Consider the following 24,739-nt stretch of genomic DNA (forward strand, 5'->3'; position numbering starts at 1 on the left):
CTCAAGACCAACAGTCCCATGTCATTAGACAGGACACTGACCTGTTTACCCATCTTTAAAAAAAGTTTTGTGCATGTGCACACCTGTCATCTTAGTGGCTAGGGAGGCTGAGGTAGGAGGATGGCAAGTTCAAAGTGAGCCTCAGCAACTTAGGGAGACCCTAAACACCCTAGTGAGACCCTGTCTCTAAATAAAAGTTTTAGAAAGAGCTAGGGATGTGGTTCAGTGGTTGCATACTCCTGGCTTCAATCTCTGGTACCCATACCTCCCTCCAAAATTTTTGCTTCTTTCAAGCCACAGGGCTTGTTCTAAATATTTTCTTGTAGTTCATTCTAGAGTCATGAGCAGGCAGAGGCAAGGGCTAGGAATCAGTCCATGCTCAGCAGCCTGAAGACGAAACCTCTTAATGTTTCCGTAATCATGAGTGATTATTCACTCTGTAATTTTCGGATATGATTTAGTCAGGATAAAAACTATTTTGTGCTGAATGGGTTTCTAAAGGCACAGAAGAGTGGGAAGCCAGACAGTTCAACAACCTGGTTCACTACTGAGTATTTTATAACCTCCTGTTCTCCCGCCATTAGAGAGGACTTGGAAGAAAGTGCCAAAGACAACCTGAGTTGCTCAGTAATCAGGCGGGTAGTTAAGATGCCTGGTCAAAACTCCTCTGTGAATATGTGACTGTTTGAACAAAATGATGAAGTAGCCCTTGTTATGATACTGGAGCTGATGGATGGGGAGGCTCGAACATTTGCAATTTGTCTTTTTTTTTTTTTTTCTTTTCACTGATAACTTCAGACTTCAACCATATTCAATTCCACATTTTCCTCTTGAAAGAGAAAACACATGAATTATTCTGATTGACTAGGAACATTGACTGATAGAATATTGTTCTTCTCTTCTATTTCTAGCCCTGCTTGTCCATCCCATAATGATCACTGAAATCAAGGACTGGGCTGGCAAATACTGTGAGCAGAGATTCCCCTGGTGAAGCCTCTGTGTGCTAAAAATTTTTGCTTTCATCTTATCATTGATTTGGAAGCCCTCCCATAGGTGGCTGGAGGCGCTCACTAGGGGCTCCAAAAGCAAATCTCAGGTGACTGGTGTGTTTTCCCTAATTTTATCATTTCTTGATATTGCTCTTTTCATATTTCAAACTCATATGAGAAAATTATGAGTCACTGATTCGTGTAGCTAGCCAATATTTTGAGACTTCCTCTAAGACAATATTTATATGACCCAGTCTACACTGGAGTGTCTCCAGGAATAAGTAATGGTGATGCTGTAATGGAAGGAAATAGAAATCCATGGTCCACAAGACACAGAACCTTTGTGTCAGTGAGAGCAGCGTTGGTGGCGTGACGGTCAAGTGTGTGCGTGAAGGAGGGGTGGTAGGAGAAAGTGTGAAACTGAAGATCCATAGGAAAAAATGACTGATTTGTCTCTTCATTGAACAAGCATTTCTTTTACATATTGGAGACACCATGGGGCTGGGTTCTCTCCCCTCATTGTTGATAAAATAGTTCAGAAAATTCTACTTTGGAACATTTAGGTTTATTCAGTGATACTCCAATATTTGGTGAGTAAGAGAAGTCATGCAGGTCTTAGAGTCTTAGGGGACCGGGAAAAGAAGTAAAGGGTGCTTTTTTGTGCCACTGCTTCATTCCAGGGACCAGCAGGTGCCTCTGTGACCGACATAGAAGTGTTTCCACAATCACTTTGGTCTCTCCATGGTTTAGTGAGAGTCCTCCTCAGAGAGGTAATTTAGCTTCCATGAGTGAGGAAGGAAAAGGAGAATAACTACCCCCAGACAAAAACACACGTGATAATTAAAGGTGGTGTTGGTATGGGCAGCATGTTAGCATCACCCTGGGCTTTTTAAGATCTCTGAAGTCCAGGCTACCCCAGACCAATTAATTCAGACTCTCTGAGAGTAGCGTCCTGGTTAATGTGCTTCTAATGCTCAAAAATGTATTTAGGGCATATTCCAGGATATATGTCTTTAAGATCCAAAAATCAAGCAATAATAGGGCAAGAAGGAACCCTATGATCACCTAGTCTGGTTTGCACAAAGGAAGAAACCATGGGTCCAATGAGTTCTGTGGCTCCTAGGATGTAGATGAACTGAGCAGAACTAGAGCTGGTGTCCTCTGTTGCCTTTAGTTTGAAAAGAGAGACTTGGATCTAGCCAAAGTGAACGGTTACTTTTGCTTATAACAAATTGCTCTTGAATTTTCTTTTTATTTTAGGAACCATTTCTAAACCCACCGCTCTATACTAATATTTTAGAGTTTTAGTATCTGTTTTGAGAAGTTTGTTTTTGTTGTTATAGTCCCCCACCCAGCACCATTTTCCCCTCAAACAAAGAATATCCAGAAGGCTGAGGCTAGAAAAGTAATTTAAATTTTATCCAGTTTTTGCATAACTGGTGTGTCTTTGCTGTCTCAGAAAAGGACTGGGGAATCAGAGGTCAACTTGAAGCACCTCATTTATATGATAATTACCAGTAAGCAGTGGCCAGTGATTCATGATACAAATCATTTGTTCCTCTGGGACTTGTATGTTTACTGGGCAGGAAGTGTGTGATTATGTCGTACTAATTAGTTTCTAGGTGACAGAAAGAATGTAGCACAATTGAGACTAAGTTTGGTAATTGTGTGCTGTTTAGTTTCTTTATTGACTTGTTATGGCAGAGTTTTTAATTTAATTTTTAATCCACAGGAAGCCTCCCGGTGAATACACACCTGGATGACTGGATACTAACCTTCATATTATCACTTTCATAGTTTATAACATGCTTTAATATGCTAATCTTATATAATCCCAGCACCAGTCCTCTGAGGCAATATTATTATTGTTATAAAGCTTCCTTTACAACCAAACTGAAGGCAGAGACGTCACAGTTCTGAAATGTAGTATACTGCTTGGTATTTACATCAGCCATGACTAATTATGTTAAGGTGTGTTAATACCAGAAACAACCACTGGTTTAGCTTGCTTTCTTCAGTGTTCCCAACTCCTGAGAAAAAGGCTCTGAAGAAAGGTGCTAATAGGAAAATGCTATTTTAAAGGTGGGAATGAAAATAATATAGATGTTGGTATGGGGGAAAGTAAAATCAGAAAGGTTAGATTTTCACAACAAAGGTACAAGTTCTTCTGTGGACAAAGTAATGGAAGGCTTTTCTTAGTCCAACAGAAAAGAGGTCTGAAAGAAGGAAGGAGAAGACAAGAGGCAGTGTGGGATAAAGCCTCACAAAGAACAATAAAGGCAGAGAGGGAAGGACAGAAGTGAGGAATGACGCACGGATGCGGTGAAAGAGAAGTCTGTCATTAAACCAAGGCGAGACCTAAAGTTAGAATCAGATGAATAATAAGTTTGGTTTTTAGTGATTTTTTTTTAATGTTCCAGTGATCCAGAAATATTCATTTAAAGAGTAGACAGGAAGTCATTATTATGTGAAAGAAGAATAGATAGGATCCACTTCTACCTATAGCACACTGTTCACTACATTTATCTTCCAGGAAAATGTTTCCTGAATATGTGTGACAGAGCCTTTCTGTCAAATAATACAGGCAGTTATATTACCTGAAAGAGAGGAGGAATGCGAAGTATCAGGGAACCCAAAGACCCTCAGATACGGGTGACATGGAAAGAATATTGTCTCTGAGACAGCAGACTTTGCTTGCTCATAAAAAACCTGGAGCAAAATGTAGATGTCACAAGAACCTGAACCTATGGTTCCGTGTGCGAAGTGCGCCATGATCTGAATGGCAAAATGGCTTTGCCCCAGAAGATGAAACTTCATAAACTCTAAGAACATTGGGTATGATTTGATTCCTTTCTTAATCTCCAAATGCTTTCTGAAGGAACATTTTCATAAGTTCATGGTCAAAAAAGAATTTGAGGTTGAGGTATGCTATATATGGCTACTTGTTAGGTCTCCATTAAATACATATCGATTATCTTGGGCCCTCAAATGAGCCCATCATGCAAAAATCAGAAAACCAATGCATTAGGTTTCCCCAGAGAAAGAGAACCAACAGCATGTGTATGTGTATACACGTATTCTCTCTCTAGAAAGCAAGCTAGAGAGAGAAAGGAAGAAGAGAGATTTGCTTTAAGGAATTGACCAAGGACATTATGAAGTCTAGCATAAAATTAACCAGTGCAACTATGCTGGTGAAATTTTATATCCACTGACTTTTCTACTATCTGAATTCTTTTATGTAAATTCTTTAAGGTGTTTGTGTGTGTATGTGTGTGTGCGTGTTAGAGAGAGAGATTGATTACCTTATCCTTAACAGAAAAACATTGACTAACTAGAGAAAGGAGTAAAGAATTATACTTTTTAGTGACTGATATATTCTTCTTGTAATCTATAATAGAATGTCGATACCATAATAATAATAGCTAATACCAAGTACTTCCCCTTGAGCAGGTACTTTACAGAGACTTCCTCATATGATGCTACTTATCTTGTATCAATGACTTCTTTGGGGATCTGAATCCTGTTCAGAGAAACATCTGCACCCAGTGGCATCTACATACTTACCCACTATTTTTTATTTTGTTGTTGTTTGCTTGTTTTTATCTATTATATCTGCCTCAGAAATAAGCCACCTAACTTAAACCCTAAAGAACAGGGTTTTGAAGGGTTTAAAAATTTATTTATCTTGTTTTTTTCCCTTAATTTTTCATGATGGCATGGTGACAGGTTATTCTTCTGCTTTTTCGTCTGGTTTCAGCTGGGACACGGGCAGCTGGGAATTTCAAAATGGCCGCTCTCACACAGCTGGCAATTGGTGCTGGCTGTTGGCTTTTGGCCAGAGGCTTCAGTTACCTTCTTCGTGGGCCTCTCCATGTGTCTGCGTGGACTTCCTCACAGTCTGGTTGTCTCATAGGACGTGGAATTTTTATATGGCAGCTGGCTTCCTTTAGAGCATAAAATCTTAAGGCTTGAGCCAGAACTGACAGTTACTTCCTCTGAATTCATATTCATAGAGGGGAAACTACACAAGGGTATGGATATTGAGAGGCATGTTCATTGCAGGCTCCCAGAGTTACAGCCTACTGTAGACGAATATAGTTTTGTCTAACAATTTTAAGGGGCACACACCCACTGCTGAACAAACCTACCTAAAAACCGAAGAAGTATATAAGTTTCAAGTTAAGAACTCATGACTGACATCAATCCAAGGGAACCATGTACCCAACCAGTCTAGTGTAGAAGGGAGGGAGACAACTCTTATCTGTAAGTGGAATCACACATACACAAGAGTATCAATGGGGACTATGCATGGCACCTTCCAGGGACAATGAGGGATCAGTTATCCAAGGGAAGAAGGAAGAAGGAAGGTTGGAATCTGATTTCGTAATATTTTAAAAGGCAGGCTATGGAGCTTGAACTTCATTCACCACACGCAGGGGAGCAATTGCAAGTATTTTTTTTTTTTAAAAACAGAGGTAACAAACACAAATGCTGAAATAATTCAGAAGTGTAAGAATTAAGAAATAAGAAGAATGGTGTAGAGGGAATTGTTAAGGAGCGTTATGAGGTTGTGGAGTTATAGCTCAGACATTAGTTTTAAAGTCAGGGACTAACAAAATTGCCCTAATAAAGAATGGAGGTATAAAAATTTACTGTAGAAAAGGGTGTTGTGATGTATCATATAACAAATATATGACAGTATAGAATGCATTATCTATCTAGCATCATTCTGAGCGATTTGATTCGCAAAGAGCTCAGTCAACCTTTATGGCTTCATTTGAGATGGAGAAAACAAAAATTAAGCAGGGAATTTTGGGAATTACTTTCTACCCAGAGTTAATAGTTCTTGAGTGTGGCTATAAAGGATAATGAGTCTAGGACTAAGACATTCTCATTTGGGTCTCTCTGAATTAAAAAAGAAGCCTGTGGGGTCAGAAAAGCTCCTGAATGTTAGCAGGTTACTTCTCATTAAGGGAGAATGTTAGAGCCTACAGCCAAAATCCTGAAGGGCAGAAAGCCATCAGTCATCATCCAATGTCTGCTTGTCAGCCCATAACGTTCAGAAGAGGATTCCTTCATTTTGTCCCTAAAACGATAAAGACATGTGTTAGTCAGCTTTTTCGCTGCGGTGAGTAAATGACCCGACCAGCAAAACTGTAGAGGAGGAAGAGTTTATTTGAGGACTCATGGTTTCAGGTGTCTCAGTCCATAGAAGTCCAGCTTCATTCCTTGGGGCTCAGGTGAGGCTGAACATAATAGCAGGAGAGGGTAGCAGAGGGAAGCAGAGAGAGAGTCCCCTGGGCAGATACAAATATATCCCCAGAGCCACGCCCCAATTCCCACCTCCTCCAGCCACACCATATCACTTCAGTTACCACTCAGTTAAACCCAATCGGGGGATTAAATCACTGATTGGGTTAAGACTCTCACAACCCAATCATTTCTCCTCTGAACCTTCTTGCATTATCTCAGATGTGAGCTGTTGGGGGTCATCTCACATCCAAACCATGACAATACAACAGTACTTAGGTGAAAAAAAAATTAACACACACACACACACACACACACACACACACAAGCACCAGGGGTTATTGGTAGGGCATAAAAATTGCATTTGCAAACTTGGATCTGCTGCTTGCTTTCTGAGGCCACCTCCACTGGTCTTCTTTATTATCAAGGTTTTGATGCTCTCGGTACCTGGAGTGGCTCTTCATAATAAGGAGATGAACTAGTGCATATTTGACAATGTTGATGCTGGAGCTCCTTCAGGTCTACTGGGCAAGACCTAGGGGCTGGACAGGGTGGGTTGGGAGTGGCTTCTAGGCATGGAATTAACCAAAGTCAATGGGAAACAGGGATTTCTCAATGCTTTAGATTCTCAAACTTACAAAATAAACGACAACAACCACAACAACAAAACCTTGCATCTCACACCCAGAGATTTTTATTTAACTTCCTTGGGCTGCAAGCTTGGGATGGGGAATTTTAAAACCTGACCAGATGATTCCGGTGGAAATCCACCTTGGGAAAACCACTGCTTTACTCCCTTTGCTTATTAGTATCAGGCTCTTTCCCGTGGTGCTAATGAGCCACATTTCCTGATTTTGTGAGTATTAAAATTGCTCACCATAAACTGTTTTCCAGCACCTATTCGGAGATAGAGAATGGAAATAATAAGTGTCATGTCTGTGGCATCAAAAGTTATTGTCAGGAAAATGCAGAGAAGACTGGAATATGGTTTTAAGGGATTTTTAACTTTCCTAACAATAAGGTTTCTGTGGTGGATGCCAGGCAGAATCCAACCTGGGAAATTCTGCAGCAATAACACTTGACCTAAGAATAAAAGACAAAGAAGAAAACCCACAACTGTCTGGACTGATTTTTCACTTAATATGCCCTGGTGTTGGTGGACCGAATACTTTGTCCTCTTGCACTTGATTCAAGGAGTTCACCCCGCTCTCCCATCTCAGCAGTACCACATTATCACCTTTGGATTTCCATCCTCTGCTTAGCTGTTTATCATTATCACTTTCTTGTTTAAATGCACGGTTTCTGGCCCTCCATCTGCTAATTGTACTCTATTTTATCATGGTTGTTCTGCACCAGGTCTGGTCTTTCTCCTCTCAAATTCATGTCTTCAACTCAGGAGCCACCAGCTATGATTTTAATCAACTTCTCTCTCCCTCTCACCCCGACCCCTTTTATAAACCCATTCTTCTCTCCTTTGCTTTCATCAACCCAAATACAACTTTGCTGACAAAAGTCATGCTCGGTAACTTTATGTCTATTCCCTGAATTAGAGAACACTATTCTCAATTCTGCAGCACTAGTCTTTATGCTGACATAGCAGGAACTTTGTTCTTGGTGCATGAAGAGCTACAAATAAGTGTGTGTGTGTGTGTGTGTGTGTGTGTGTGTGTGTGTGTGTGTACCGAGTGAGAGAGGGTTTATAAGCTGAAATATGGGCAAAGATAATGTTCTATGCTGGACTTGAAAACTAGTTGGACAATCTGTCTTAACTTTGGTGGAAAACTTTTCAGGTTGAATTGCCCTCTTGGGGTTTGAGTCTATTCAAATTGATCTTTTCTATGAGTAGGCACATCGTTTTAGAAATGCTTCTGTGAAGATGTGCTGTTTTCATGCTTAGGGAAGCACAGTGCGTGCTGAGTGAGACCGAAGGAAATGCCAAATTAATTCATTATTTCAGTGGCAATGTTCTTTTCCCCGAAAAAGACCACTTTAATAAGTCAGGTGGCTGTGTGTGCCTGCGTGCCTGCCTCTGTGGGAAGTTTGGTAATCCTCTCACCGAAAAACACAGCCCTGTTGTTTGCTGTTTGAGGCTCTTGAATGTAATATTAGTTTACAGTCCCACTCCTGGCCATATTATATAAACAGTGGGAGAAGAGCGACAATAGAAATTATGGCAGAGCATGCTTTATTTAAGCCTTTCAAAATGGACATTGTTGTGTGGGGCTGAGACTCTGTTTTCAGCGCCCTGCCTGAATGAGTGAATGGCTGCTGTTTCCAGCCAAATGCAGGCAACAGTGGGGCCACTTCAAACCATCAGCGCAACAATGTTATCAAGCGGCTGAGCCCCTGCTTCTTGTCAGTAAGCCATCATTATTCCTCATGAGCCAACTGCAGGAGCGGGCCACTGCGACAAATACACTATTATGTTGCATTTTAATGTGTGCCAATCAGTTTAATTCTAGCCCTGACATTTGTCTCAGGGACTGTTCTTTTCCACAACAGAAGCCTGTGTGCTTCCTTCAGTTATAGTTCCTGAAGTTTCTGAAGGAGCACATAGGCACCATGAGAGGTCACCCCCAAAGAAGTACAGAGGAACTCAATCCTTGGAGTGGTTGAGCTTTTACCAATTAAATTCCATAATATAGTTCAAAGTAATATAAGCATAGGTGGCTAAACAATCTGTACAATCACTGAGATATGTGAGATCGAATTTTGAGATACCTATATAGTCATAGTGAATTTCTGCTGTCAGAGTTCAGCAGAGTCCATTGGTTTTGGGAACTTACAGATTCTGTGAGGACTTATTTTTGTTCATGGGGGGTGGTTGTAAAATGTGAAGGTGATATTTGCCATCACTGTACATTTTAGGTTTGAGTGTGGAGACTTCCAGAGGTTGGTAATTGCTTCAGGGGGTTCTATGCTATGATCCAAGATGGCAGCTACCCAGAGGTTGTAATGGCTGGCATGTCATCTCTGGATCCCAGTCACCAATTGAGTCAGTGATCATTGTAACATTTCTGTCCTTTAGGGGAATGGGGAAGAATATCTGAACCTGACAATAACTACATTTTAAAAGATCTGAATGTATACTTAAATAAAAGGCTGGTTAGAAACATATATACCTTAGTAAACATATCTTTATCTGTTGTCAATTATATATCCAGAACTTATAAAGAAGAAGTTTTCCTTGAGTTTCCTAAACAAGATAGAACTTCCTTCCTTGGAATATAGTAGACAGTCTTTATGTTGAAAATTACTTAGCTCTCCTCCTGCCAGAATATCCCGCTAAGCCAGTGTTCCAAAATGCTGTGATGATCTACAAGGAATAGAGAAAAAGTGTAGTATTTTTTTCTTTAAAAATATGTATTGAAATTAAAGTTCTGTATTTTTTGAGATATTGACTTTGCTACTTGAGATTGAGTTGTCCTTTCTTTATGAGACAATCATAGCACACAGAGATTTTTTTTAATGTCCTAAAATTAGCCCAATGGAGTTACTATCTATGGCAGTATAATATAATCATTCAGCTACCTGTTTTTGTTGTTTTATTTCCCTCCTCCCTGTTCTTGAAATCTAAAAGTCAAGGAGCTACTCTTTTACCAATCAATCACAAATGCTTAAGAGATTCAAAATATCCATGGACTTTCCAACTGTCAAATTCAAATAAAACAAAGAACCAATGAGGTAGTGATGTGAGATGTAAACCTGTCAAAAAGTCAGATTTTTTTCCTAATTAGCAATTCTCAACTCACTTGTTTCAACCTACTTTCCCATTAAGTATCTAGCTAATAGATGTTTACCAATTAAAAGAATTCTCATACTTAGTAATGAAATGTTCACCATAGAGTTACACATAGAGTTAGCAACTTTTAAGATGTGTGACCTCTGTCAGGGACATCTGGTGGAGATATCTGACAGACTTTTAAAAAATGACCAAATTTCCAGCCTATTTAAAAATCTACCTGAATTTTTAATTCTGAATGCTGGGGTCAAAGTTTTAAACAAAGTTATAACATGGATTCTTAATGATTGTTGTCTGTGCTCTCAAGCTTCTATGAGGGAAACTCAATAACTCTCTTCATAACGGAAGAGAGTCCACACTGAACAGCTGCATCTCAAGTTGGTTCTTTTGACAGGTATATCCTAATGTCTGTCAGTCATTGAAAAAATCAGAAACCTATTCCTTTAACATCTGGTATTTGTTATCCATTGCTGCATAACAATTTCCTACAAACTTGGCTAGTTTAAAATAATACACATTTGCCATCTCACAGTTTCTGTGGGTCAGGAATCCAGAGATGGCTGAGTTAGGCCATCTGCCTCACAAACACTCATAGGGCTGCCGTATAGGAACAATCAAGGGGACAGGCAAGTCTGGATCTCATCGAAAGCCTTCAGTGGGGGAGGTCTTGCTTCGAAGCTCACTAGTTTGATGGCAGGATTCCATTTCTGCAGGGCTATAGGACTGAGGACAGGAGTTCCTAGCTTACAGTTGTTGGTTGAAGGCCACCCACAGTTCTTTGTCATGTGGGCATTTCCAAAATGGCTACTTGCTTCATCGAAGCATGTAAGCAAAGAAGGCAAGATAGAAGTTATGATCTGATTAAACATATTCATGGGAATTATATCCCATCTGTGTACAAAGTCCACTGGTTAAAAGTGAATCACAGGTTCTGCCTATACTCAAGGGGAGGGGATTTCACACAGGTAGAAATATCAAGAGGCCGGGATGATTGTGGGTCACCTTAGAGCCTGCACAACAAACCTCTGGTGTTTGGAGATGTGAAACCCAAAAGTCATGCCTATTTCTTCATTTCCATCCCTTCTTAGAGAAAAGAAGTCTTTGTTCATTTGGGGAAAGATTGTCTGAAATGAAAGGTTTGAATTATAAAATATTACAAAGATGGAATTATGCTGCTCATAGTAGAGAATATTTTAAAATTATTCTGAATAATATATTATCAAGGAGAGTCCTATTCGACTTTCTTCAGTAATTGCATGATATCCATTTATAATTGTCATTTTGTTTTCATTCCAATGATTCAGGAAGTATTTCTTACTTTCCAGTGCATGATTAATGCGGTAGAGAATACAAATTAAGATTATGACAAGATTTGTTCTTTTAAGAGACGTATATTTAGAAATGAGGGGTGGTAAGACAGGAACAAAACATGCAGTTGTAACAGAGAAAAAATTAAATTATATAATCACGTATTAAGTGCATTTAGTAGCACCCTCAACTCTGGTACAGGAAAGAGAGAGATCAATGTTGGGTGAAATTACTAAAAGCCTTCTCAGGGGAAGTAGAATTTGAAAGATGCATGAGGTTTGGATGAGAAGTGAGAAAGAAAGGAGAATATGGAAAGAAAATCAAGGAAGGCAGCTGAAATTCATAGAGAAGACTGAAGAAACTATCTTCCGTGATGTGAATGGAGATCAAGGAAAAGTCTAAAGTGGGCAGGACATATCATTTGAAGGTTTTGCATGTTGGGCTGAAGATCTCTCTAGATTCTTCAATAGAGGATAAAGGTGGTGTTCGTCTGGATCTCCATGGTGGATATACGCATGATGGATAATGAAAAGAGGGCCTGAAGAAAATGATTTGGAGGGACAAAGGTCTGGACTGGGCTGGGCTAGGCAGGTAGCAGTGGAAACAATACCCTGCAACAGTACTTAGGATGAGGAATCAACAGTTGGGAGATACTGTGTGGATGAACTTCACTTGATCTTAGTCGAAAGGCTGAGAAGTGAATGCTAGATGTACTGATAGCTGCAGAGTGCGGGCTCATCCCTGCCCTTGGTGGCCTCTTATCTCCATTTGAAATGGATAGTGACAGGGCAGCTAAGGCCTGGTTGGCTTGTTGGTCAGTTGGCTCTCTTAACCAGATGGTGCCTCTTGGCTTTAAACATTTGATTCCTGGAATATTAAGCATAATAAGCACATTAATAAAAACTTCAAATGTCCGATAACCTATAAGAACTGTGACATTTTAGGTTTTATTAAAGGGGATCAGGAGGGACCTCTATGTATCCCTCAAGTTAACTCTCAAGTCAACCATATATGTGTGTGTGTGTGTGTGTGTGTGTGTGTGTGTGTGTGTGTGTGTGTAGATATACAATAATGAAACAATGCTTAATAAGGTACTCCACAAAACAATAGTTCTGTAATATTTAACATGTTTTCTGAAAACAAGACAAAAGCATAAGTATATTGTAGAAGTGGCCCTGTCACTTTGGCTAACCCTGGGTTAGAATTTAAAAAGCACAGAAGCTCCGGTGTTAATGATCTACCAAGAGGAATTGTGGGAGGAGCTGTAAACAAAAGTGTTTCCCAACCTTCTTCTGTTGTGGAACCCCACGTCTGTGTTTGCATGTGCGTGGGCCACATTGTCAGGCTGAAGTGTTAATACGTTTTCAAGGAAGTCAACGGCTTTTTAGGAATTCACTGTTAGGTTTCTTCTTGCCATATCTTCCTTTGATATTTTATACAAATGTGTTATAAAGCTATTTCCTTCATAGCAGTACCCATCCAGAAACAGGGTAAGAGAAAAATGATGTTGCTTCTAAGGATCTTGAGAAAGAGACCTGGGAAAGGAAATTACTCAAACGCAGGATGCTGCTTGCTTGAGACATTAGGAATTCTTTGCTTTCCCACCACTTTTATTCTGTGGGTAGATGGATTTCAATACTGCTTTGCTCATATCCAGTTTTGGGAACGTGAATAAATTACCTCTCAGCTCCTGCCACCTTTTTTCTGGTTTTCCTTTCCCCTCCCCATTAATTTACCTTCTTTTCCTCTATGAATATTTTAGAAACTTTTCAGAAATACTTTTGAAACTTCAGAGAGAGGTCCCATAAAGAAAGCAAATAACCCTGTAAATACATATTTTGGAATGTATTTAAAGTTAAAAGAGTCTTTAATTAAGTTATTTAGAGTTTCATGAAGTTTGGATTCCAGATTGTTGGATCTAGAATACTAAGAGAAACAGTCATAAGAGGAGGCAGTTAGTAAATAGACTGGTATTGTCCTGAGGCATTCCACTACCATCTACTTGATTAAACATCATCTTATCTGATTTTTTTTCATTCAAAAATATGCTATTTTGTTTTGCAAGGTTATCGTAGAAATGGCCATTTGTCTATGTCCTGTCATTTTGTGCTTCATTTGCAAGATTTGCAAGGTTTCGAACATGGTTTATGTCATTTAATTTTTTTGTATATGGAGAAGGGAAGAGACTGAATGTTCTATTCCTACTGGTAGGATAGCAAAATGTTTCTAGTTTATGGTTCTGATTTCTGTGTCCTAAACAAAACCTTGATGCTATCTAATGAGATCTACAAAATCCTCCTTGGAAGACCACATAATTGGGATTATTATAATTATTGGAATTAATTTATTTTTTTTCCACTTGGATATTCCAAAAATCTTTGAAAAACAGAGCCCATAAGTGGCATTCCCATAATAGATTTGCTTGGGACATGACCCTTGGAGGTTATTTACAAATGCACTGTAGTTAAAACCGTGGCAGGGATGAAGTTGCCCATGGAGGCAGTGAACTTGTGTATTGACTATCAATTCTGAGGATGCAAATTTTCCATGAGATCCTAGATGTTTTTAACCTCATCAGATTTGTTAATACCCATTAGAGAACAGTTCTGACACCTAGATAGTACAGCTGAAGAAATGATAGATTTTCCTTCTTCTTCTTCTTCTTCATTATTATATTATTATTATTATTTATTGAGCACCTTTTGTGTTCTAGGTGGGGAGAATGCAGCTGGTAACAAAGGTTCCAGAAATAACACTTGGTTATTGGTTTAGGTCTGAGTATATGACAGAAATGCTGTTCCCTGAAAATCACAAATTCTTACCTTTAACATGCTGACTCTCAAAGCATGTGGCTCTTCCTAAGACCTAGGGCTGATTCTTTAGGGCTATGTCTTGCCATGGTAGGAGTCCCTTAGTTATCAACCACTGAAAGGACTCCTATACTTCATCCATTTCATCTCTATCTGAGCGGCCCTTTCCTCTCCCAATTCCTCTGAATTGTTACTGAGTTCATTAGTAGAATTAGTTGCCCATTAGGATTCACTATTTTGTTTTCTTGGGCATCCCATTCCTAGTCTTTTGGTATCAGTTAAAATTCACTTTAACTTTTGCAATTCCAATTCACTGCATTCAAATTCTGTCATTGTATGACTCTACAAACTTCCCTGACCTACCACCCACCCCAGAGGAGCCAGCTACTCTCCCTACTGCTCTCTGCCTCTATTCTACTCCTATCACAGGAACGGTATTTCATTATTTAGATGTTGAACCCACAGAGCACCTGAGCTAGATATTAATCATCTCTGTGTTACTATCACCTAGCACAGCGTCTGCATCATAAATATTAGTTGAATTGAGCTGAACGGGCACAAAAAAATAACACTGCCAGGAATCACAGACAGGAATGTATTTCTGGTCAGCCTTTACCTTGTCTCCAAGCTACATATACACAGCTGGGAGGGAACCACGTAATGTGAAAATTCATTTGGGAAACTGGGGTGAGTTGGAACCGTAACCATTAGAAGAGGAGAGACCTTTTTCATGCTTCTCGTGGTAAATATTTACCAGAAAATCTAACCAGCAATGGTTTGTAAGAACTCACACAAAACTAGGATGTTTTAAATTTATTTACTGATGTGTAAATATTTATTTTTTTTAAGTTTATGAAGACAGAACTTGAATGTGAATGTGGATGCTAAGGAAATTTGCCCTTTTGGCAACCTGCTATAAATGTTAACAATATTTGAAATATTTTGTGGCTAATTAGCCAATTTGATGTTTGGCTGATGCCTTGGGGGATTTACAATGACCTATTAACAGTATAACACTAGGCCAATTAGGTAAAGCTTTAGCTTCCTGGAAATGCCTAAGCATGGAAGGAAACAACCACATCCTACCTAGGTACGTAGACGTTAACCAATCCTCTGCCCACTCCCACCTGGGAGATCTGTATACATGTCCCCCAAACCGTGGTCCTGTGGGCCAGTGAACACTCATAGCCCTTCCCAAGTTGCTAGTGGCAGCTGTGGTAAGAGAGTGGGGTGGGGGATGAAGGAGGTGGACTGCATCTCTCTCCCCATCTTCTCCACAACCACCATGCTGCCATGTCAGTCTGCAGGAAGCCCAGTTTCTTCCCTGAGTACTTAAAAATCCGCCTGCACCTGAGTTTAGAAACTTTCTTAAAGAGTCAGGGAATGAGGCAGGAAGGAATGCAGGGTTTGGCCACAGCAGGTGTGTCTTAGTTTATTCAGCCTGCTGTAGTGAGAGACCATAAACTGGGCGACTTATAAATGACAGGAATTTATTTCTCACAGTTCTGAGGCTGAGAAGTCCAAGGCTCTGGCAGATTCAGTGTCTGGTGAGGACCTTCCTCATGGTTCACAGATGGTGCCTTCCATGAGTCCTCATGGGGTGGCTCTCCCAGGTTTCTGTTATAAGGGCTTTGATCCCATTTAGGAGGGCTCCTCCCTTCTGACCCAATCATGGCCCCAAAGTCCCACATCCTAACATCATTATTGAGAGGATTAGGGCTTCAATAGATCAGTTTGGGGTGGGGAACTTTCAGATCATAACTGGATTGACATTCAGATCATAGCAGAACATACAAACACACACAGAGGGAATTGTCTTATGTGAATGTGGGGGTTACTAAGCAAGACTGAAATCTGTAGGACTGTAAAGGAAGCTGGAGATCATAATCAGGAACCATAACTGTTGTCCATGGCCAGAAAGTATTCTTTGGTGGAGAAACCTCAGTCCTGCTTTTAAAGTCTTCTGATGATTGTAATATCCATAAATAAATTATTTTTAAAGACTTTAATTAAAGTCAACTGATTGGGAACCTTGACTATATCTACAACATAGCATCATAAAAACCCCTAGATTAGCATTTGAATAATGGGGGACAATAGCCCTGCTAAATCGACATATCAAAAGAAACCATGGCAGATGAGTAAATTGAAAATAAAAATGTTTATTTTAAAGAAGCGTGCTTAGAATGGTTTTTAACAAAATGTTTAATATTTAACTAATGGCAAAACCTGAAATATATACATACCTAAGAACTTTTCTTCCCTAGTAAACTCTTCATCAAAGTATTTTCCAAATATATAAAGGTATTGACACCAGGTGTGCTAAGCCAATTTTCCACCACTGTGACATAATAACTATGTAAACAACTGATATGGAGGAAAGATTTATTTTGACTCACAGTTTCAGAAGTTTCAGTCCATGGTCACTTGGCTCTTCAGCTTTGGGGGAGCACATGGTAGAGGAGGCCTGTCCACCGCATGGCAGCTAGGGAGGGAAGAGAGAGAAAAGAAGGGTCTGGATGCCCACATCCCACTCAGGGCACACCTGCAATGCCCTCACTTCCTCCCACCAAGTCGCACCTTTCAAAGGTTCCACCACATCCCAGTCTCGCCACAGGCTGGGGACCAAGCCTTTAGCACATGGGACTTGGGGGACATTCAAGATTCAAACTACATCAGCAAGTGTGTGAATTAAAAAGTTACTCTGATTTCTACTTGGCTTGCTTTATTTATTTAGAAAGTCTTTAAGTCATTTGTGATTATAGCCCGAGAATGAAAAAAATGGGGTGACTTAATAAGAAAACATGTAGCAATCACTATGCTAGATTCTGTAGCTAAAATGCCAGATGAAAGAAAGACTGACTTTGCTTCTCAGAATTTTATAGTCTACTCATGGGAAAAATATATGAATCAAATATTGACATAATTTCCACACACTGATGGTTGCATTGAGTCTATAGTAAATGATTCTTCCCCTTTTCTGGGGTGTTAGAAAGCTGACCTGAGAAGGGATGTTTGAGCTGAATCTGAAGAATGAGCAGAAGTTTCTTGGGTAAAGAAGAAAAGAAATTTCCAGGTAGTAGTGAAAACCTCCATGAAGACCCTGACCAAGGCCAAGGAATCTGGAGCACAAAAGGTGAAGGAGAACATAGCAAAAGAAGATGGAGTTAGCACCCCAGTCAATAGGCAACTTCCAGTAGGACTTTATAAGGTAGGAGTTCTAGTTTAGCAACTAGGCAGAAACAGCAGAAACTCAACACAAGTATCCATGAATCATTGTGATTTATCCATGGCAGACATTCCTAATCAATCATGGACCCAGATTTGAGAGTCTCTGAACATTTCAGATCAGCAATACTGATCCATCTGATCTGGCACTTTAGACAAATCCTATTTTATTAAATCGTTTGCTTTTCTCTATAAAATACAAGATGGTTTGGGCGGGGGATGGTTCCCGGATAAAATTCTTCATGACCAATTTAATTTGAATTTTAAATAAATAATTTTTAGTGCAAGTATTTCTCATGTAATATTTGGGAAATACTTAAACTAAGAAATTATTTGTTGTCTTGGTGAAATTTATTTTTAACTGGTTATGTGCAAACTTGAAAATCCTAATTTGGGAGGATTTATTGAAATAACAAAGGTTAAAAAAATCCACAACATAGCCCATAATAAATGTTTATTCATTCAGTTGATTCATTTATTCTAAAGGTATAATTTTAGGAACAGAAGTAAAATATATTGGCTTCCGACTTTTCCTCATGTATTCATTATGAAAATATTCAGAAAAGATTTGATGCTATATTTCAACTGCTATGCAATATTGCTGTGTAGACTAATGTTCTCCATTATTTTTTTACTGTACCCAATTAGTACAAAACCCCCACAATGCATTTGTTCCATCTATTTCTATTTTCTAATGAAAAGAAAGTGGTGATAATGGCATCTCAGTATACAGAAATAATGCCATATGATGAACCAAATATCTTACAACTCAATAACAAAATAAAGTAAAAGCAATTTTAAATTTGAAAAATACTGGTAGCTATTCAAATCACTCTTCCTGAATTTTGTGGGGTTTCCAGTAATCTGCAAGTGTTCTTATGCAATAGGAATTTTCATCCCTGCTAAGCACTCTGTGACAGACTTCTTAGAATATTGAGTTATATACCCCAATAAATTCTAGGAACTGCCTAGCTGTAGTTTAGGAATGCCAAATTTGAGTAGCCATTATCAACTTCATTAGGATTTTACTAGACAATAAACTTTGGTTGTTTATAGCAACTACAGTCTATGGAATTCTGGGCAATTCACACAAAAGGACCAAAACAGGGTTGCAAGTATACATGTCTGAGGGACATTAGGTAGCCCCATGTGACCCACACTTGGACAATTACTGATCTGGACAAAAGTACTATCTTTCTCTGGCATTTGAATGCTGAAATAGGTGGTGGATGTTACCATGTCTTGATCTATAAATTTAGGTGAACGTTGTAAAGTAGAAACAATAACAACTTCTAATTTTTATCACCAAGTATTTGGAAAAATGGGAATTTAGAAAACATACCAAAGCATTTGCACCTCTTAGGTTCAGATTCTGTTATAAAGGCACATTATCTGTTGTACCTTGAATCAACTCTTCTAGCTCAGTATCTCTAAGATGACAGGGATGAGCATTACTTTTCTTCCGAAAGCATTTACATTGCAAGTGTTGCTGCCATCTTTCCTCGTGAGATTCGTCCTCTGTTGACCACACTCGTATTATATTCAAGAAGGATGTTCTTCTAGCTCCTCTGTGTGCTCATCCAGATTCTTTTCAGTAAGGGTCCTGTAATTAAGGTTGGGAGGTGTGGCTGTTGACTGAGTTCCTGCAGATTGCTCATTAACATGCCATCTGAACAATTTAATAACCTTTTTAATTAATCTAAAATTGGCATGTCTCTCTTCAGGCTACAGGGCAGCTATCGCAAGAGTTGGTCTCTTGGTAGTTCTCAATTTAGCTTATTATTTGAAACCTAAATCTGCCCAGGCTAATGAGCATGACCAATTCCTCTTACTAAGACCACAGAGGAGTCTCCATCTGTACTTCACTAAAGGATGAGAGGAACAGATGTCTTCGGGTGGTATTCTGGTTCTTAAAAAAGTTACCATCAGTCTAGAGATGAAAGAAAATAATTTATAGAGTGATTGAAAGTTACTTTTTGCTCTATTTTTTTAGCATTTTTTTTTTTTTGATTTTTAGGTTTGTTACTTTAGAACCCTTGTTCTCAACTAATTCTTTGTACTTTGGTGCTAGATAGAATTCGAAATCATTTACTAGTTTTTGATAATTTGATATTATGAACCCTTAGCAATCCTGGAGAAAAAGGCTATGTTAGTGGATTTAAAAAATATTTTTGGCAAGGTCAGGCTTATATATGTTTATTGATTTTTTTAACTCATAAAGCTAGGACTAGAAGATTTTGGAGCGGGGGGTACTGGGTATTGAACTCAGGGGCACTCGACCCCTGAGTCACATCCCCAGCCCTACTTTTGTGTTTTATTCAGAGACAAAGGTCTCACTGAGTTGCTTAGTGCTTCACTTTTGCTGAGGCTGGCTTTGAACTCTCGATCCTCCTGCCTCAGCCTGCCCAGCTGCTGGGATTACAGGCATGTGCCACCATGCCCAGGCTAGAGGACATTTTAAACTTGAGAAAAATGTATGTGTGTGTGTGTGTATGTGTGTGTGTGTGTGTGTGTGTATTTAACCTGGTCAACACGCTCCAATATTTGAGCTACATTCCCTCAGTCAGAGAGAAGATTTTCTCAAAAATGTCCCCTCATGGTTTCTGGGGATCCCCAAGAAATGCCTCTCCTGGGCCTACTCTCCTGCTTTCCGGTTACATCCATCATCTACTCTACTTTCTTCCCCACTCTCAGGCTTACTTGTTTCTTTCTGGGACAGATGCTCTCAGCTGCCTTTGCTGAAAACCCCAACCATTCTTGCTTAAAACAAACATTAATTGAACATTCAAACGTACCGGGTACTGAGCTAGGACTTTGTGAAACTTCCGGCGTGTGTGCCTGTGCTGCTATCTCCAGACACTCGCCAAAAGCTTCTTGGGGTAGGATGGTGGAGGAACAGTCCACGCTGGGGAGAATGTCCTCTCCCCAGTCTGAAGGCCCCCTGCTGATGACAGTACTTTAAAGCAGCTTGGCACCTGCCCTCCCACTCACAAAAATTTCTTTCAAATAGCTTTCAACTCTAGCAAAACAAGGAAGATTTGAAATATAGGTTTTCCTGGTTTGTTGCATCAAAGCCTCTAAGATGTTAGGATGAGATTTGTCACCTTTTAAGCTCCAGGCACCATCCTGGGCAGTCATCCACGTGAAAAGAAAACTTACCCCAAAAGCTCTGCCTGGAAGCCGCATGTCCCTGCAGTAGGGCAGTGGGAGGTCCACTTGTCTGACCCACATCAATCAAGATGAAATGTTTTACATCTGGAAGTGCCAAGTTCTATCAGTTTTCCCTGTCCCAGTCCAGGCTCTGCTACCTCCCATTTGACTGCATCAAAAACCAAGAAGGTAGCAGATGATCTTCTACCATCTCCCAGAGACCTCCAGGAGGAGGCCAGGTGACATCCCAATGCAAGTCCCAGCCTCTGACTGTTGGTCCTGTGTCAAAACATGGACGTCCCAGCCACTATAAAGCCCTGGGTTCCTTGTCCCAGGGACAAAGGTGGATACACTTTACAGAAGGAGGTATGAAGACAGAGCCCTCTGTTAGTGGACCACCAGGCGGTGGGCTCACCACTGTTTATAAACGGGAGGGATCCTGATTCCACCACAACCCCACTGAAGCTTGGGTTATGCATTTTATGTTCTGTAGGATTATTTTGTTGGTACTTGAGAACCCTGAAGAAGAAACTGCCATTTAAAAAACTTATCAAATGTACTCACAGGCCGGCAGACTGCTTGTATTTTATATCAGCTCCAAGTTAAGAAGCACTTTCCTTTCAGACACGCTCTGAACGCTTCTGCCACTTGCATGCACGCCTCATTAATATGGATGAAGGGCTTAGTCCCACCATAGGGCTTCTTGTAAAAAGTTGCTGTGAAGAGGTTCTCCCCTTTAGTGAATTCTTCTAGTCTGTCTGTGATTGGAGAGTTGAGCCATATAACTGACAGCAGAAAGTGCTAGAGGGTATGTTACATAAAAAAGATAAATAGAAGCGGTCCTTTTGCATATCTTTTTAATTGGAAGAAAATGTAGGCTTTTGAGTGACAATATTTGCTACCTTTCCCTAAATATAGCACCTTACAAAATCCAGAGGACTAACTGGCATCTGGAAATGCATACAGATGTTGACTCTGTGGTGCAGAACGTGTGTCCTGGGATGAGCTGTTTCACCTCTCGGATGGCCGACAGACCCCTCCCAAACACGAGAGTACCGGTGGTTGACTGTGATGACGTGTGTGTTTTTTTCCCCCGAGAAAAACAGTTGTCTTTCTCTTCCCCTCTTTCAAGGTTAGAAAGAGGGAGAGCAAGCCCGCGGTGGAGGGCTTGCCATTGACCTCCATGACCCCTGCATGCAGACCTCTGTGCAGAAGCGTTTCCTGAATTGTCCGTGGAGGGCAGAGCCGTGCCTCCTCCGCGTCGGCACCCTCCTCGCCCCCTCTTCTTAGCACCTTACTTCTTACAGTCTGGTTGACCCTGTGTGGGAGGGTCAGGGAGGGGGCGTTTAGCACTGGCTAAATGTCAAGTTGGCATCTGTGCCCCTGTTTGTGTCTGCAGAAGCTCTGCTCTGGCAGGTTCCACTCTGCAGAGTATTCTGTCATTTTTAAGAGGAGAACAGCAAAGATGCAAATTGCCCAGAATGCTCCAGGAGACAAAGAGACAGTTCAGGCAGACAAGTGTGCAGGGGGGAGGAGGGCAGGGCGGAGGGTGCCTGGGGTGGGGGGTTGTGAGGCTGCTGACTTTAGGACACTTGCTCCTGGAGGAGAGGGTGAAGGCAGGGCACATTCTTTAGGTCCTTTCTTCCCCATTTTTAGCAGATTTTGGGGGTTTCTTAGGGACAAGGGAATACTGAGACTCGATGGCCCCAGAGCCTGGTAGGCCTTTCAGAGTGCCAAACTCCAGACACCTAGGGGCTCTTCCCTGGACAGGACCCCTTGAGAACTCTGGGATAGGCTCCTTTGAAATGCAGAGATGAATAACATCTTTGCTGAAGGTGACAGGAATATGACATAGGACACTGCACAGGCAGCTAAAAGCTATCATTTCTTGGTGGCCGAGACAGCCCCTCCCCACGTTCCTCCTCTGTCCCTCCCAGGCTCCACCTCTTCCTGAACCTGGACTGTGCTTCCCAAGAGGAATTCCTCCTCCCCGGCAGGAGGCTCAGGAGAGCTGGCACTGTTCTGCCGTGACCTTTGCTGCTCCTTCCCCAGACCTCAAAGGCTCTCTGCCATGAGGGTTTTGATGCTGGAAGAGGCAGATCATTATGGTGCCCCAAGATCTGGGTTCTAGTCCCAGCCCTCATTGACACTGTGACTCTGGGAAAGTCACTCTCTTCCTAGGGGCCTGGGTTACCTGCTGTAAAATGATGGGGCTGTATAAGGGGGTCTTAGGAGGCAAACCCAGCGGCTCTAATTGCCTCCTTAGAACTCCGGGGAATGCCTTTCTAGCAATTGTCCTGCTGGTTGCTGTGTCCCCACTTCCCACTGGGCTCTGCCTCCAAGGAAACAACAGCAGCTGCTCTCTCCTCTGGGGTTTCCTCTGAATCTGTGGGCCCCCTCCACAGCATATGTGCACAGGCGTTCTCTGTCTGTCTCTCTCTCTGAGGCCTGGAAGGCCGTGGTGCTTCTCATGAGCCTCTTTTCTGCTTTTGCTGGCATAGATGACCTCTATCCCAGGTGAGATTAAAGTTTCATGCGTGATTCCCCACCCCTCACCTGGATTTAGTGAGGGCACTTTATAAAAACTGTGTACGTTGTCGCTATGATTAAAGCACTCAGAATCCAAGAGAAAACTGAAATAGCTCAGGTGCAAATACAGTGCCTGGGTGGAGAAGGCTAATCTCATGGAACTGTCCTGGGAGACATACAGATTCAGGAATTCCACAGCTGCCCTTTAGAGATGGCCTCTTGGCTGTAAACCAGGAGAGTTTGTTTCATGTCTTTTAAGAACCAGGCACAAATGGAGTTGATAACATGGTTTAAAAATTAGTCAAAGGAGCTGCTTCTGTGAGTCTCCTACAGAACTCTTAATAAGTTTAGTAGCATGCAGTGTTTCTGGTCAAGAGACCAGAGATGTGGGTAAACTTGGGAGAAGTGGGTATCCAGTTAGACACCAAGAAACCTATGAATGAATGAATCCAGAGCATCAGAGGTCTAAGCACAGAGACAAGGGAAGGGTCAAGAGAAGTTTAGAAAGTCTTGGCAAATTAGGACTAGAGACTGTGGCCCCTGAAGATAGGAGATGCTGCAATGAGCAATTGTTCTCTATCCTTAACTTTCCTGTATTGGGGGAAGGGGAGTGGATGTGGATGACAAGTTTGTGTTCAAAGCTAGAGCTTTGTGGGTAATAGTTATTTCTGATTTATGCAAGGGTCTCTATTTGGCCATGTCAAGTGAACTTAGAGACTGTGGGTTAAAGGAAATGGGTTTGAATCCCAGGTCTGCCCACTTAGTCATTGTTACCCTGTACCTCAATGTCCTCATCTGTAAATTGGAAATAATGACAGTAATTGCCTCACAGAGTGGTTAGGAGTGTTACAAGTGCCCAAAGTATGCCTCCTATATGGGGGGATCAATAAATGCCAAATACTCTTATTTTGTTATTGTTTTGTGATCTCTAATAAGAGCCAGAGGACAGAAAGACCCTTGAGCTAGTTTGGATGCATCAGGGTTGCCTGGAGGACTGCTGGGATCCATCCCCAGAGTTTCTGATTTCCTAGTTGTGGGATATGGTCCATAGAACCACTGCTCCAGACTATACTCAAGACGTGTGCAAACGAGACTCTTATTTAACACACACCTCACTTGTGCCAGACTTTGCACATATCCTCAACACAGGCATTAGAAACGTGGACTCATTACTCCTTTTGAGACCCTATGGGGTAGGTTCTAGTATGCCCACTTTAGAGATGAGAAGACTGAGGCACAGAGTGATTAAGTCACTTGCCTAGACATCTGCAAGTAGAGGTGACCATGTTATAAAATTGAGTTGAAGTGCCACTAAAGAGGCACAACCTGCGAGAGGAGGCACAGAGACTTTAGGCTTCTCCGGAAGTGTATGCAGCCTCCCACGTGGGAATGTGTGCAGTAGACTGCACGTTGGCTTGGTGCTAGTCAGAGCCTCGTGTTAAGGAGCTGTCGATGCAGTGAAAGGAGCAGAGGCTCTGGAGGCAGAGGAGGGTTAGAACCAGTACTGCTCTGTGCCAGCTGTGCAGCTGTCAGCAAGAGAGCCGTCTTCTTTGCCCTTTCCCTTACCTAAAAGAAGATAAAGAGCATGGGGGTAATCAAACCTAACTAGCAGGGCTCTTTCAAGAACCAACCAAGGGAGCTCATATGAAGTCCTTGGAAGATAGCAGATGCTCATGGAAGGTTAGTTGCTCTCCTGTCTTATAACTCCCTGGACCCTCATCTTGTGCCATCGG

The sequence above is a fragment of the Sciurus vulgaris genome (assembly GCF_902686455.1).
Source record: "Sciurus vulgaris genome assembly, chromosome: 5".
NCBI classification, from domain to species: Eukaryota; Metazoa; Chordata; class Mammalia; order Rodentia; family Sciuridae; genus Sciurus; species Sciurus vulgaris.